General features: G+C 27.4%; 1 protein-coding gene across 3 annotated transcripts in view; it reads left to right on the top strand.

Annotated features, from left to right (window-relative positions):
- Window positions 1-12,849, top strand: part of LOC106682909 (CAP-Gly domain-containing linker protein 1) — a 457,329-nt gene that overhangs the window by 20,782 nt on the left and 423,698 nt on the right. The window contains exon 1 of one of the 3 annotated variants that reach the window (XM_067049832.1): window positions 4,481-4,535. The exons of 1 other annotated variant lie outside the window; for it this stretch is intronic. The gene's annotated coding sequence lies outside the window, so the exon portion shown is untranslated. Of the gene's footprint in view, window positions 1-4,480; window positions 4,536-9,845; window positions 10,003-12,849 lie in introns of those variants that run through there. One more of the 3 variants, XM_067049831.1, reaches the window with a different exon arrangement.

Consider the following 12,849-nt stretch of genomic DNA (forward strand, 5'->3'; position numbering starts at 1 on the left):
ACAGCATGTAGAGAAACTACCCAGTAGTAGAACTCTAAAAACAGTTTACAATATAAGGTCACGAGGCCATCTTCTTTTCCAGAAGATCCGAGGCGCCTCGAAGGATTGCCAGGAATGGAAGAGGAAGCAAGGCTAGAAACTAGTGGGTTTGGGTGGGTAGGGAGTTTATTATGGAAGGAATAATATCGGGTTCGGGCTAGATCGGTTACATAAGGAACATTTAGGTCTTTATGGATGGTTTTATTAGTAACAACATAAGGAGCATTGAGGATTTTACGAAGGATTTTGGATTGTAAAGATTGGAAAATGAAACTTAAAACAAAAAAGTACAATTAAACTAATAAAACCATATTCTTTCATAAAACCTTCAATTATCACTATATTGTAGGTAGTACGGGGATATAAGAAAAAGTCGGGGCAGTGTTTTAAAAGCAGGATTTCGGAGTTGACACTATTAACATTTTATTTGCCAAATCCAGGTGGTTAGTACAGTAAATAACACGTTTATCAAACATTTAGATCTATAAATTGGTACAAAAGTAAGATAAAATCGAAAGTTAATTACCATTACCAGGTGGGGTCAGCGGAACCCCAATAGCTCTATGTAGAAATAATAATACCGACTAAATGATTAGAAAAACGTCCCTAATTTAAATCATGTCCATACTGGAAATGTCTCTAACCCGAAAGCCATTTCAGCATGTAATTGCCGATTTATAGAACTTTTATTATAGCCTGGGGATTGGAAGACGCACTCCATCAGTGGAAAGTGGGAGGGAGGAGACGAACGGATAATCGGAGTCTGTACTACTTAAAATGGTACATTTACGTGTCCCACGGAAAATCCTCGATTCCAGGAAACGTCACCTAAAAGTGGGACTGTGTCGCCGATAGTGTGACTTATGGTCAGTTAGTTATGCCTCATGTTTCCGATCTATTTTCTAGTGAAGGTCAAAATACTGATAAGTTAAGATCGACATGAGCTTTAAGAGCTTATGTTTTGCCGGGTTATGTTTTGAGTAGCCGGTATAAAATTTTAAATTCGTTTATTAAATATAAAAAATAATAATACGGTCATTGACTGTCTCTCACTGAGGAAAACGAGATGTTTTGACCGAGGGTCTGAGGTAAGAGAATTAAGCAATCTATTATGATAATGACGCAATCTACAATTCAATAGCAAAAATTAGACGCCTACGCCCAGTGATTGGTACAGTAAAGTATTCCTTGATCATCTAAACAAACATCAATCAGGCTTCGCTCTTTCTTAGCTAATCAAAACAATATTATTCCAAATTAAATCCAAAAACAAATTTCTAATAGATTTTTTCAATGGGTAACACGAAACGTCATTGTGATAAACAATATAAGAAATAAAAAGGGCTGAATTTGTCCTTGAAATAATTTTTTTTGTAATTTATTTTACGAAATTTACAGTTTTATATATATAAAAAAAATACTATGAGTTAGTGTGATGAATGTTTCAGAACATATGATAATCTTGGGTAGAAACAACCCAACGGTGGTACTTCAATCATTGCTTTAAATTTTAAGGTCTCCAGGCCATCTTCTTTTTAGATGCCTCGGATGATTATCAGGTATCATTAAGGATGAGAGATTAAGAAAGGTTTGGGTAGGTTTTGGAATGACAGGAGGTTTATCTATTCCGGGCCAAATCTGCGACGAATATGATGTTGAGGTCTTTATGGACGAGTTTATTTCTGACTTTTTTTGGATTGTAAGAAATGGATTCGGAAAAAAATTGATAATTTTGTGGCGCCCAAACATCTATTCTATTTAAATTATTCTGATTATCATAGTGTATAAGAGTTTTTCCTAGTAAATGAGAAGAGCGTTTGTCAAGTGTTGTAATAATAGAAATCTACGAGCGGTTTCTTATCGTTTCAATCTAATATGGGGATTCCAAGTAAGTTTCTTGTCAATATGGAGTCCGAAGTAGCGAATCTGTTTAACCAACTTAAGTGCGATAGATACTATCGGACAGAAGAGTAAAGGCTTACGACGAAGAGAAAAGGTGATCTGATGGGGTTTATTTTGATTCTCCAGTGGTGACAACATTCTATAATGGAAGTTATGTGTGAACGCAGAGTTTGTGATGCACTTGTAGAATCAGTGTTTACAGCCAGTACACATTTCATAAACATCATCAGCCTATATTTAAATAATATAATTTATAAAAACATTATAACGAAATAATTATGTACAAGTTTATAAAAATTACAATAAAAACAGTCAGTAAAGTTTAGATTTTGTCCCTCTATGTCCCAACAAGGAACACGCTGAGTTTCGATAAAACTTTTTTCATGTCGTTTTTATATCCCAAATCTAATTGCACGACGGTAAATCAATTATCTCTAACGATTCTTAAACTAGTTATTCATTTGGGTTTGTTATAGCATTGTTCGTAATTTTATATTGTGTTGTGGATGATTTCTAGATAGATTCTTAGCCAAGAACTAATTAAACTACAATTTTTCTTTTCTTTCTTTGACTTCTTAGCTCTTATAATACGGAAAAATGAAAATAATACATTGTACTAATCACTCTATAAATCATAAATAACAGAAAACATATTTCGTTAACGATTTTAATAGATCTTTTTTTAAAAAAATCGTATTTTTTTATTTTTAAATTAGTGACCATTTAAAATTGTATAGTAACACTAATTAAAAGTCAAACTTAAATGATTTAAATCAGATATGTCAATTGCAGCAATATAAAATAATAATCAATAAATGATAATGGCAGAATAGAATTATAAGCAGTGGAATTTAGAACGCCGTAGAATGACAGCTAGAACTATCTTGATAAATCTTTTATAAACTGTTCTACCTTAAAAGTTTGAGTACGTAGGTTGTACTATAATTTATAATTAAAAATTTACCGAAATCATTTTCATTAATTAATATTAGTGAAATATTTTTTTCCTTTAGAATTAACGTATTTTTTTTATTTTACTAATTTTAAGAGTAATTTATATAATATAAGCCATCTAATATAATATAGCTTTGTCTCTGTCATTAGTATTGTGGGAACTGCCTCGCTTCTATTGCTGAGTTATATCAATAGAAAATTATTAAATAAAGCTGTAATCATTTTAAAAATGGGAACAGATATAAATAATAAATTCAATTAATATTATGCTGAGTTAGAGTGAGGAGAGAATTGTTTCACCAGAAGGATATAAAATTATAGAAAATTTAAAAATATGTACATTTTCTCTGAAATTTATGTGTTATTGATAATTTGCGGAAGTGGAACTTTTAGTAGAATCGATTTTTATTATTTTTTCGATTTTATCAGGAATGGACATAAAAATTTTGATAAAACTTAGTATATAAACATTCTATTGAATGTTCATTAATGTTAGAGAGGTTATATACTCATTGAAATACCCTAGGAGAGCTTTAATGCGGGTTTTTAATAAAATATTCCTCTAAAGTGTACTTTTAATTTTGTTCATTCAAAATTATTACCAGTTCTCATTGTTAGGAGTAATAGGCAATGAATAAATTCAAATTATATATGAAAAAAAAATTAAGGATAACTAAAGGAAAACAAATGAATTATAGAGAGAGGTTCCAGTCGAAACAAAACCTAGACCGTCGGATCTATCCGATTGCGTGCACATTTTTACGATTTTGTTATCTTTTGCTAAACTGTTATATTTGCGGCAGGAAAAAAAGTTTTAATATGCGTTAATTCTCACCACAAAAATAAAAAAATCAGAATTTTCATTCTGATTCAAATTTTTCTCCTATGGTCCTAGAATTGTTTTTGAAAATAACAACTTGAACATCAATCTGCACGAAACCTGTGAACGTAAGTAGAGGGGTAAGTAAAAGTTGTGTGATGCACGCACCTCACGAAATATTTTAAAATATTCTAGTGTTGCAGATTTCTATGTCAACTTCGTTTTTCTGAACTAATTTTTTTTACTTGTTTGTTTTTTAAATATGCAGCGATTTTGCAAAAATAAAAAAAAATTATCAAATATTGTGGTTATTATAATTTTTTTTTAAAATTATAAGTAAATAAATCGACAAAACATACATAGAACATGAGTGCGGGGTAAATCCTGAAACGTCGCACAGGTACAAAATATAGGATAGTAATATATTATAATAGAAATATTATAATTTCTTCACCTCAGCATATTAAAAAAAAATCTGGGTTGATTTTCTAATTGTTTTTTTTTTCTCCATATAGTGATGAACTATATAACACTTTCTTTTATAGTAGATTTTTTTACCTAACCGATATATTACTAATTTTTATAATGAGTGAATGATACTATTCCTATTTTTCTAAAGTGTTTTTTAATTAAGTATTATATAATTCATCAATGAAACGTATTTAAATTAGTGATTCTATTCATAAAAACTCATGCATGTTATTGAGCCTTAGCCCTGACAATTATAAACTGATTTTCTTGGCAGTTGTTAAGCGCATGGGGTAATTTTGTCTCAGTGCATTTTCAGCTTGGGTTTAGTTAGCTTCATTCTTAAACAAAGGTACTGTATTTTGTTTATGAGGGATTGCTATTAACTATATATATATATATTTTTATGATATAAGCCTATACCGTTGGAATATCTATGTATATATACACAAAATAAAATTTTACTTTTTAATTTTAATTATTAATAATAATTTAGTTTTTGAAAATATTATAAGATCTTATTAATGGAATAAAAAAAAATAGTCTATTCTTGTAATAATTGATGTTATAAAGCTCTATAAAAAGTTATTTTTTAAACAAAAAAAAATATTGTAATAAACTGCATAATTCTCTCCGTAGAGCATTATCAGAAAATAAATCTGTAATATTGAAATTAACATAATCCTCCCATCTACGTATCGATTGAGTGTTTTTTTTTTACATTTGATACTTAAGCTTATAAACCTTAATTTCTCTTCCTTGTTAATTATCTTTAGTACATTTTTTTATTTATTTTCATTTTACTTTATTATAAATGCTTTATGACATGATAGATTTAATTTTGTTTATTTATTTTTACATTTAATACAGACAATTATTGAATGTAGATAATATCCATTCAATGGCTGTACTTATATAATCATTATTTTGTCTTTTTGTTAATTATTATTGCCTCATTTTTTAAAAATTTATTACCATTAGAAATATTTTTGATGTTTTATGATTGAATTATTATTCCTTTTTTAATTTTATATTTTACACTACGGTACTAAAGTCCGTTTAGATTTTTTATTAAATTATCCTAAAGGGACTTGTTAGAATAAATAAAGATTATTATCTTGATGTAAGAAAATTTTCAATGATTCGTTCGTGTTCCAAATTTTATTTTCCTTCTGATGTAAAAAAATTAATGATTTTTAGGGCGTACGACCATAAGTACATCAATGTCTTCACTTTTATAATGTTATTACAGTATAAAATTTTAAATATTTTCATTTAATTATAAAAATATTGTAGCGAACCGCGTAGAAAAAATCGAATTACAACTTACCGATGTTTCATTTAAATAACTGTTTAAAAAAAAAAACCTGTAGTAGTTAAGTTAGAACTTGGCAGAGATTTTTTTCCCATTGGCTTTTTACGGCTTCATTTTATGCCTCTTCCCCTCAAGGTTTTTACTTGGAGCAAAAAAGAATATGTCAAGTTAAAAAAAGATCATATTGCATAAAGGAAACATTACGAAACGTCTCTTAGGTTTTACTCACGACTTGGAAACATAAAAAAGTTTCGATTATTAACCCCTCGTCTAACTTTTTTCACTTGGAGGCTCTGCTCAGTAAGGTAACCTTAAGCTTAAGGCAGCCTTTATTCTCTGTAATTATCTTCACCTATAAAAAATGCTATTTTAAATAAAGCCTTTTTAAGTACTCTATGTCTCTAACCATATAGAGGCGGATTTATGATCTTTTAGGAGGGGAAAGTTAAAAGTCACTTTAACTTTCAAGGTACAACCAACTTATACTTTTAACTAGATACTTCATGACATTGGTGTTACCTAATATTACATATTGCATTTTTTAATGAAAAATCCATCTTAATTCTGGAACACTTGGTCCCCTCAGAAAACAATTTAGACAATTTGAGCAGCGTTTGTCTTGCTATATTATGTCAAATTAAATAAGGCAATAATAATTATATAAATAGTATAAAAACATTTAAAAAATTACATATAGTATGAAATATAGATTTTTTTTTTTTTTAGAGACTTCCTCCTTACCTCCTGCATATTTCTCTCCCTGCTTTGTATTGGGCGTTATTTTTACAAACTTAGTCAGAAAAATACCTTTAAAAAAAACAAAAAACAAACCGTTCTGTTTTCCTCCTTTTTTTAAAGCGTGATTCATTCTTGTTTGAAACAACATTCTCTGTTTTATTTTACATTCCTTGTTGTCAAACATCTTGATTTGTTTGTATTTTTCGCATTTGGCACTGATATTTCAGTGTATTATGGGTGTTCGATTCGGTTTATTCAGCTCTATACTTAATGTAGAAAGAAATCAAAGATTATGATTCATTCCATCCATACTTACTAACACACGCATAACTTATGTATATAAACCAATATATTTTATTTTAATGCAGAAATCTTTTTTTTTACACTTTAATATTCGTACATATGAATTTTTTGAATAAGTGACTAATTAGGAAATCTCGTACAAGATAAAACAAGAAACTCTGTCGTTTCTGACATCTTCAACTTTTACTTGACAAATCCTATAAACTTCCCATTTGTTTAGAAAAAGCTCATTTTAACAACTACAATCAGGTTTATTTACGTCTTTTAATGCAAAAGTGGTGTAAGTAACACAGCGAGTCATATTCTAAAGTTTAAAGTAGATATTCTAAAGTTGAGTGGCAGTTTTATAAAGTTTTTATTTTGGAATAATATTTTTTTTTTCCGGTCAAACCTAGTTGCCTACAAGCGTATTAAACCATTTGCTTTTATGAAAATTAATTTTTAAGACATTCATAACTTTTGCTCTTAAAGGAGTATTTGAACATACGGAAATTAATTTAATTAAAGCATCAAAATCCTTGTAAAAAATCCTTGAAATCTTTGAATCCCGGAGCGTCTGAAAAGAAGGTGAGCTGCTAGTTACTATGTAACGTAGAACTGTCATTGGATTAGCTGTCATTGGGCAGTCATCATCTTAAGAAATAAATATCATATCATATTAATTTAATCATACGGCTGAGTTACTTAATAATTTATGAATAACAAAAAAAAAAATCAATTTTATGCATTTTTTAAAATTTATATTTTATGTATTTTTTTAAGATTTTGCAAACAAAAACGATTTTGAAATGTCGTATTGTGATTTTATTATTACTTTAAAAAATAGCTTTATTAATATTTTGTCATAAAATGAATGAATCATATAAAGGAGAGAGAAAAATATTGTGCTGTCCAACTTCATTGGGCTCACTTATACACAGCATACTTATAACCAATGAAGCACAATTTTTTTTAAACTTATTATTACAAATAGTTAGAGCATAATTTTTTTTTTTTAATTTTCGAATTATAAAAATGTCTGCATTATGTACTAAAATTATTTTATTATTTCTTTCCTTACGCATTTTAATTTTTTTATCTAGCTTTTTATAATATGATTAATTTTTCCATTATTTAATTTCTACAAAATTTTAGTTATAATTATATAAATTATATAACCATTTGAAATATATTAAAAAAGTATATAACTTAAAATTTTATATATCTTGTGAAATTTGATCAGAAGTTATAGGTGTATTGTTACATGAAGTATAGTTTGTTTATTCTTTCTCACTACTGAAGAGGATGTTTTGTATTTATATAGTAATAAAAATAATTTTTTCAATAAATAATTCAAAACACTATCCAAATTATAGTCTCAAAACTTTTATTTCTTTTACACGTCCAACGTTTCGGCCAATTTGGCGATCTTCAGGGACAATCTCAATTCACTATGAAACATATAATTTAACCATTCCAAAAACTTCATACAGGCTATTCTGCCCAGGTCAAAACATTTATATCTAATAAGTCAAATATCCATTAAAAACCACAGTCAAAATTATTTCTCTTTAAACACTATTAATACACTTTTATTACCTTTATAAAAGTGTATTAATAGTGTTTAAAGAGAAATAATTTTGACTGTGGTTTTTAATGGATATTTGACTTATTAGATATAAATGTTTTGACCTGGGCAGAATAGCCTGTATGAAGTTTTTGGAATGGTTAAATTATATGTTTCATAGTGAATTGAGATTGTCCCTGAAGATGGCCGAATTGGCCGAAACGTTGGACGTGTAAAAGAAATAAAAGTTTTGAGACTATAATTTGGATAGTGTTTTGAATTATTTATTAAAAAATTGCCAGTCTCAAGAAAGAATTTTAAGATTATAAATAAATAATTTTATCTTTAGAACCAAAAATTTTCACATACATTTTACTTATTAGATATCATAAACAAAATTTGATGCCTTGTCTGTCTTCATTTAAATGTCTATAAAGGGTATAAAACTTTTACTATTAAAATCTTTTGTCTGATTTGTATTATAATTTCTGGAATTGAGCGGGTTAGTATCTAGATAGACCTTACATTTCAAAAAACATTTTATCTCGTAGATTTTATTTGGAAATGACTAAGCATAGGCTTTGAAATATAGGCAATTATGTACCTAATTGAAATGACATTTTTTAAAAAAAATAGTCGCTTTCAACATTAACATTATTTCATAAATATTTTGTTATAAAATAGTAGAATATTTTAAATTTATAACTGACAAAATTTAGAAAATTATTTATCTTACGGATTTCATTAAAAAATTATTGGCATTTAAAAAAATAATAAAATTATTCCATTCATTTAGATTCAGAAGAGAACAAGATAGTTTTTATTTCATGCTAAATATGGGTCTTTAAGGTAATTATGTTTTAACAAGTGGCATAATAGGAAGTATCGTTGATTTTTCGATGACTTTCAGATTGTAAGGAAAATATATTTTTAAAAATTGGATTATTGTATCATTTAGTCTAATATTTATGTTTAAAACATGAAAGAGAGAGCGTAAATGACACAAAGATTTTTTACTCCTGGTATTATTTGCTGTAGTATATTATGTCGTTAGTGTTCTGATTTCTAAATTGTTTGGGCAACTCGTTTGACACTGTAATGTTAGTGTGAAAATATTTTTTGTTAACAAACTGTGTTTTTGAGGTTTTGAAAACTAGAGTCAGTGACATTCCTCTCCTATGTGTTATTTCTTCTCCGGATAAACCGAGATGAAGGGTAAACTAGGCACTAAGAATTAGTTTTGTGTCAGTCTCCACATTTTTCGCTTTAAATATGTATGCTTGAACCAGCGGTAACATTTGTGAGAATCCTTACTTATAATTTTTTTCACCTTTATTTGCGCACAGTCAAAGTTTGTACATTTATTTTTGCTTAGCTCCAAAATGGCTATGTTTGAAAATAGCCTTTTGATAGTAACATTCATGAGCTTTTCGGTTTTAACTTTTGATCTGAAAACCTTGAATTTTAAAGATGTTTCATGCCATTATTATTTTTGTTTCTGAAACATAAGTTATTTCTTTACAAATTAGTTTAAAAAACCGAAAATAACGAAAGTGCATAAAAAGATATGTTCACCCATATCAAGTTAGATCTGTCATTTTCTGGTTGTTTTTGGTGCCAAGAATCCGCCTGGGGTCTAGACCCTGCCTTATAAAATCGATGACAATATGCAGGCAGGGTGTACTCCTCATAGATCGGCATGCCTCCCCAGAAGACACTCCTTCCCCTCCCTCCACCCGATGTGGAGTAGTGGGGGTCGTCGGCTGGGTCAGTCCACTCCATCGATTCGGGCCGTTCGCGACTCTTCTGTGAAGTGTAGTTTTGTCTTTCGCGTTTATCTATGTTGTCTGTTGTCTGTATGTTGTGTCCTGTTGTTTATTCGGGAACCACTGCAACCTCGTCCTTTAATGGCTAAAGGTAATAAAAATAATAAAAAATATTTTATTATAGTAAAACATTTTTTTTTTTATGTAACTTCCATATTTTTGACTGAAAAGCATGTAAGGAATACGATGTTTTATCCTATTATATTGGTTACTATACTATTTAGAGAAATATTTTTTGCCATTTAGTTTGGCAACATGGTACGTGAAATAATTGTCAAGTACTATAATGTGCAAGTCTACCAGAATAACAAAAAATCTAATAACTAATTTAATAGAAACAAGTTTAAAAAAAATAATTCTTACTAAAAAATATTTTAATATTAAAAGTAATATTAAAAATGAGTTTTAAATAAATCACCAAAATGCTGACAATGAAAACGAAATAAAAATGGGGGATTTTTTTAGAATATTGCCTATTGCAATTTTTAATGTTTCTAATTAATGCATATTAACTATCTTTCACAGTTCCACCAACTTAAGTCATCTTCAAGAATATAATTTGAATATTATTTCACACAGTTAGACAACACTCATCATAAGTAATTTGTTCTAGATATAATTTTCCTTCTAAAGTGCCTAGAAATGAAAATATTTTTATACCACATAAAGTTTGCTATTGTAATAAAATCATGGTACTTTTTTCAGTTGCTATTATAACTCCGAAACAATGTGTGATAGATAGAGTAGCACATGACATTATCATAATTTTGAAGTCCAGGAAATTTTCTACAATTTGTGAAAAAGATTTTTGTATGACCATTACTTTCTAAGATACATCTCTTCAAAACTAGAACATTTTTCAAAAAAAGTAAAAAAAAAATGGTAATTGTCTCTTACTCCGAGAAGTAGTCGTAAATATGATTTAATTAGTAAATGTAGTAAATTTAACTAGCTTTCATTTCAATCCATACCATAAATTTCTGGCCCAATAGTTCTATTAAAAATGACAGCTACCAAAGAAAATTGAAAAATCAATATTGAGTGAAAAATGATTAAACTTGAATAAAAATATAAAATGCCGAAAAAAGGCCGTACAGAGGAAGATGAATTTATTTATTTTAGATACATTTAATTATAATTTAATAAGGAAATAATCATGACAAATAAAAAAGACGATGAAGAATCGAAATAAAATTTAAAATTAATAAGCATAAAAATTGTGCACTCAATGTCGTAAAATAATTGTATGACATCCTGTAGATATAATTTAAACAAATATTCCTTTTATTTATATTTCTTAATTTGATCTCTTGTAGTATATTTTTAAAAATTCTTTAAAAAAATACGTGTTTTTAAAAGCTCAAAATTATTTATAAGCTTTCCTTGTATGAGTAGAAAACTTCTTTAGTAGTGATGTCTTTCGTCAAATATTATTTTACATTACAAAAAAAATTGACTTTTAATAACTTTAAAATTGAGAAATGCTCATGTAAAATTTATTAAGTTAGCTTAAGTCCTCAAAAACGGCTATGGGGTTTAATTTAATTCTATTTTTTCAATTAAATAATGGAATATTTCTCTAAATATTCAATTAATAAATAACTATTTTATTAAACAAATATTAGTAATTAGGAGTACGGACTTCAATTTCACTCATTTAATTACAGATCATTTTAATGAAACATCTTTACTCATTGTCATTATCTGATAAGAAATAATTGTATCATATTTCAGCCTGAAAGTTCGTAGGAAGTGTTAAAATCACTGTTTGATGACTATATGTGTATATGAATATTAATAAGCAATTTTTAAAAAAAAGAAAATATTAATCGTTTTTTTTATTAATTTAAGAGTCTATATATCCCTTAATAGTATTAAATATTGTATACCCAATAAACAAGCTAGATGGGAGGTTGCATTCTTCTGAGATAATTGTTCAATATTCTTTTATTTCCTTATATTTATTTGTTGTAAAGAATTTCATTTTTATTGTTATGATTGAATATACCGTAGAAGGAACTCGTGTACCAATTTCAATTTTTATAAATCTCACTGAATTAAATAATTAATTCTTTAAAAATAAAAATAAAATACTGATCATATATTTTTTAAAATCATATAGTTCCCTAGTATAAAAATAGCGTAATATTATAGTTTGGTGTTTTTTTTACAAATACATTAATAAATTCTAAATCAAAATTATTTTTTATTATTTTTCAATATGACTCTAAATACGTTTCATAATTTTTTTTTTTTGATTCCTTAGTAAGTATTTTCTAGTTTCTTAAATTCATGAGTTACACTAAATTTGTTTGTTTAAAAAAAAATCTGTTTTGTTCGAAAATGGGCTGTTGTATTTTTAAAATTAATGAATTAATCATGACATAAAAAATATTATAAGATGCGAACATACAAACGTACAAAACTTTCTTCCAAAAAAAGTTCAAATCTCATTTTGAAATAATTAAGCCCAGTTTAACTATATTTTTTAAATGATAATTCCTTATTATTTTCTTAAATATTATCATTTACCGTATTTTCACACTATCAATTAAAAAAAAATAAAATAAAATAAAACTGAAGACAATTCAACCTAAGTTAAATTTAATTGATTTGAAGGACGAAAAGAAAAAAAAATCCAATTTAAAAGTGACATTTTGATGAACAACGTGTAATGTTTGTTAAATAAAAACTTCATTGAATTTCATATTGTGTCCTCGTACTTCACGTGGTCGGAATACATTTTTACTATTTCTCATTCATTATACTGTTTCATTCACTAATAGGAATGTACCGTCACTATGAATAAGTAAAAACTGAAAATTTTAGTACGTTTTATTTTTATAATTTTTTTTCTGGCCCATCTATTTACAAATGGCTATTGGCATGTTAGTATCTTTACGTTGGCAAAATAATATTTGTTCTAATAATTATTATA

This window comes from Halyomorpha halys, unplaced genomic scaffold (genome assembly GCF_000696795.3).
Source record: "Halyomorpha halys isolate HHAL.00 unplaced genomic scaffold, Hhal_1.1 Scaffold450.1, whole genome shotgun sequence".
NCBI classification, from domain to species: domain Eukaryota; kingdom Metazoa; phylum Arthropoda; class Insecta; order Hemiptera; family Pentatomidae; genus Halyomorpha; species Halyomorpha halys.